The following is a 4573-nucleotide window of genomic DNA, read 5'->3' on the forward strand; positions in this document are numbered from 1 at the left end:
TGAATAACGGTGGACTGCGGGTTGATTTCGGGGAACCCCGGGGTCTCTTTTGCAAAACATGCAGGCGCTGACCGGTACTTCTCTGTTTGACTTCGGCCTGAGCTGCTGTACGCCATCGGATCTTGATCCAACGCCTACGATCAAAGGGACGCGAGAAGGGGGTGGTGCTGCTCGCCGGAGCAGAAGCTCCCGCGGCGGCGCCTCACCGGAGTAGGCCGATCTGGCGTTCCCGGGCTCGTTTTGGGCTGCGGTTTGGTGCAGAAGAACGAGTGCGGCATGTGTAACCCACTGGGGGGTTAAGTCAGGTTCGGGGAGGACTTGGGACGTAGCCGCGACGGTGGGGGCGGTGCTGGGCCATGGTGCTCGCCGGGGTGGGGCGTATCGGCCGAACTGGGGTGGAAGAATGGGCGTCAAAAGGATGCGCGTGCGCGTGTTTAGAGAGCGCGAACCCAAACTAGGGTTGCGTGGGAATGTGTCGTGCTGCGGGATCTCCGCCATGGAGGATCCGTGGCGTGCGCAACGGCGGAGCACCGGCGCATGCTGCGACGGTAGCTAGGGTGGCCTACGGGCTAGGCTAGTTAACGCAGAAGGGAGCAAAGGTTGGTGCGTGGCTCACCGAGGCGCGAATCGAACGGAGAAGCAGCGTAGAGGGGACCGGCGACGAGGCCCGGGCGGCGGCGCTCGGACGGGATTGGAGACGGGTCGAAGCAAGGGGCCTCCGGACGTCTGGGCGGCGCGGATCGATGCGGGGTGTGCCTGCGAGGACGAAAGGTGGGTCAGGGCGGGCCAATGGTCACCGGCGGCGAGTAATTCCGGTGAATCCAGAATTTACCGGAGTTGGGGCTCGAGCGTGATTCCGAGGAAGCTCGGGTCGATTCTTCGATCAGGTGGCTCGGAGAGCTTCTGGACGTCGAGGCGGGGCGGTTGCGGCAGTTTGCAAGACCTGGGAGGCGGTGGCGTGGCCGGTCTGCGGCGGCGCAGGGAGGTTTGCGCGGCGGAGCGGGGTGGTGGCGGTATGCTAGGGTTAGGAGCGGCGGCTGTGATGGAGGTGAGGTGCAGGGGGTGCGGCTGCGGGCTAAAAAGAGGGGATGCCGAGGATCTCGGCGTGCGGGCCTGGGGGAGGGGATCCCCGGCCATTTCGCCGGCGATCTCGGGTGCGGGAGTTGCGCGGAGCAGAAAAGGAAGGAGGAAGAAGGGCGCTGACATGTGGGTCTGGGGTGGCAGTCGCAGAGCGGGCAACGGCGTGCGAGCAACGCGGGCACAGTGCCGGCCACTGACGCATGGGCCTAGTTGAGCGGGGAGAGAGCGAGTGCGGAGGGTCGGGCTGGCTCACGGGCCGGCCTTGTCAGCGAGTGTGGGCGAGGGCGCTGCGGGGTCGGGCGAGCGTGCGACGGTGTCACGGGCTAGAAAAGAGGAGGGGCGCACGGAGAGGGGGAAGCCGCGGCGCTTGGGCCAAGCTGGGTCGGTGCGGCTGGGAAAAGGAGAAAGGTGAGCGGGCCGGGCTGCTGGGCCGCGGGAAAAAGAAAAAGGGAAGCTGGGCTGGGCCGATGCGGAAACAAAAGAGGTAAGGGCTGGGCTGTTTTCTGGGTTGGGCTGGATTGCTAAAGGGTTTGGGTTTCCTTTCTCTATTCTAATTCAAACCAAACTCAAACTAATTCTCTTCGAATTCAAATTTGAATTTGAATTCAAAACCCTAGCACTCAAACAAAGTGAAAACCATGCACCAGCATGAATGCACGAATAAGTTGAACCTAAGATAAAATTTTAATTATTTAAGGAACAAAAAAAAATCGGATCAAATGCAAGACTAGCACAAAAAAAATCCTTAGAAATTTGAATAAAGCCAATTAAATTTATTATTAAATACTGAAATTTGAATTAGGGTGTTACATTCCGGCATCAAGATAGAAGCTTAGATTAGTTCTAATGAGGCTAGCTCAGTAGTTTAGAAGTGTTTCAGGAGTCCTTTCTCGCTCGTTGTCCTCCCAGCTGCTACCTCTCTAAGGTATAGAACCTCCTGTGTCTCAAGCGGTCATAGACTGGCCATTTATCCTATCCATTATCTATCTTACCCCTGCTGAATTAGTCGGTTGATAAACTCAGTAAAGGTTGCCACTACAATTTACGATACACTTTACCATAGTGCTTCCTTGAGGATTTCACGATACCCCGGAATACTCCGAGGTGAAGTGCTACACCGGTGAATTCTGTGCGCTTGCAGAATACCTATTCAGATTGAGCATAAGAGACACCAACAAGCATTTCTGGCGCCGTTGCCGGGGAAGCAATTGGCTAAAGTTATCGTATAATTGAGTGAAAAAAAACTTTACTGTTTTATTACCACTAGTTTTAGCGGGCTTACCATTGCTCTCTCTCTCTCTCTCGTTTATTCAATGCAGAGTAGTGTATGACCAGTTTTGATCTACCATCCAACTTCGATCCGAATCCTCAGAGAATTGTGCGAATTGTGAGATGCCGCATCGTCCCACCCCAGAAGAAACCCACTTGGAACCCTTGTTTGTCCGTCTCAGCACCACCCATGGCCAAGACTCTCAGGCAGTACTCGGCCCCGTCCAGCAGTCACATCCCTACTGGACTGAACAATGACCAAGGCAATGATGGCTTTGAGCTTAAATCGGGACTGGTGAACATGGTTCAAGCGAATCCATTTTGTGGCAAGGCATCAGAGGATGCCAACGCTCACCTTTAGAACTTCCTGGAAGTGAGCAGTACTATCAACCCCAGAGGTACCATGATGGATAATGTTCGTCTTCGTCTTTTCCCATTCTCCTTGCTAGGCAAGGCGAAGACATGGTTCTACACCAACAAGGCAGACTTCACCACATGGGATGCCTGCTCCAATGCATTCCTGACAAAATACTTCCCGATGGGCAAAACCAATGCCCTTCGGAGCAAAATCTCTGGATTTCAGCTGCTGCTGGATGAAGCTATTCCGGAAGCTTGGGAGAGATTCCAGGAATATATTGCAGCATGCCCCCACCACGGCATGGAAGAATGGCTGATCATATAGAGTTTCTTCCATGCCCTGAACATGCCAGCCCAGAACCACATCGATGCAGCATCAAGTGGTTCCTTCCTTTCGCTCAGCATCATTGCAGCGAAAGCGCTGGTAGAGAAGATTGCTTCCAACCAGAGTTGGAAAGGTGAAAGGCAGCAACAGCCCCGCAAGGGAATTCATCATATCAACAGTGTTGATATGCTTGCTGCCAAGATGGACCTTCTCATGAAGAAGCTAGAGTCTCCGCACTAGGAGGCCAACCAGGTTATGGATTCTCACATGACATGCGAGATGTGTGGAGAAACTGGACACACGGGCAACTCTTGCCTGATTAATCAGGACGAAGCTCACTTCGTTGGAGTGAACAACTCCAACAACTCTGGCTTCCGTCCTCAGCAGGGTTGGAATTCCAAGCCCAACCTCCCCTTCGGTCAATAGCAAGGTATGAACTTTAATAACAATTTTCAGGCTTCTCTAAAGGACCTAGTGTTATCGCCATAAATTAACAAGATTAATTTATGGACCGAAAGCAAGATGGGCTTAAAGCAGAAGATTGAAGAAGACTTGTAAATCGGCTCCTGCGTGAGCATCTGGGCCACATGGGCCATGTATCCTTAGATTTAGTTTAAGATTAGAGATAGAGTCCGATCGGGACAAGATTAGTTTAGATTGTTTCCCAAGTCTCCGGACTATAAATATGTACCCTATGTTATTCATGAAAGGAGAGCGTCATCACGTCTCGCAAACAACAATCTCGGCGCATCGCCAACCCTAATCCTAGGGTTTCATCCAAGTAAGCGCCATGCTGCCCTGATCGCTTCTCGCAATCAGGGCAGCGTTGTTCTTGCTTTTACCTTGGTATTACTCGTACTGAAGCATTTTTGATGGCGAGTAATGCTAGTTATCTTGATGTTCGTAGCATGGCTTTTAGTAGATCTATCGTGCCTTGTTGTTTATCATCTATGAATATCATGTTGTCTCTGAGCAGTCACGTTTCAATCTTATGCTAGTTCTTGTCATATAGGATTAGTTGCACAGAGACGACATCCTGCTTCTTTCATGTTTTGTAGATCTGATCTGTTACAGTTTGCTCTTGTTCTTAAGAGTTGGCGTAATATCTGCTAGGTTAGGCCTTGCAAACGGGTTGGATGATCCGGTGGCGTGTTAGATGCTTTGCTTTAGTCTTAACAGGGAATTGATCCGGGAATCGGCTCTTGCTTGTTCTTAGGCCTCTATTTTGGTTATGTTTTAGTTATCTGTTACGTTTATTAGGCCAAGTCACGTGTAGGATGTTCCGATCTAGCAGTGAAGCCTTTACCGTTGTGGATTAGATCAATTAGATTTAATTGAAGCATCTTTATAGTTATTCGCTTTAATCATCAATATCCGGATGCAAACAGATCCCATCTGACACCGGGACTCGATCGGCTCTTTAAAGCCGATGCAAGAGTCGTCCCGGGGAGCCGACCATGACTCGGACTTATATTTCCACGTGTTTGTGTATGCAGGTCAATCATCGCAAGCACGTCCGCACCTTCCTGATCGGGTATAGGT

The 4573-nt window shown here is 51.7% G+C and overlaps 1 non-coding gene across 1 annotated transcript; it reads right to left on the reverse strand.

Moving 5' to 3' along the window:
* Nucleotides 1–2902: 2902 nt before the first annotated feature.
* LOC120693581 lies at nt 2903–3009 on the reverse strand. Its single transcript, XR_005683043.1, has one exon. It is a non-coding gene; the product is annotated as a small nucleolar RNA R71 (small nucleolar RNA).
* Between the last annotated feature and the right edge of the window lie 1564 nt (nt 3010–4573).

The sequence above is a fragment of the Panicum virgatum genome, chromosome 9N, assembly GCF_016808335.1.
Source record: "Panicum virgatum strain AP13 chromosome 9N, P.virgatum_v5, whole genome shotgun sequence".
NCBI lineage: Eukaryota > Viridiplantae > Streptophyta > Magnoliopsida > Poales > Poaceae > Panicum > Panicum virgatum.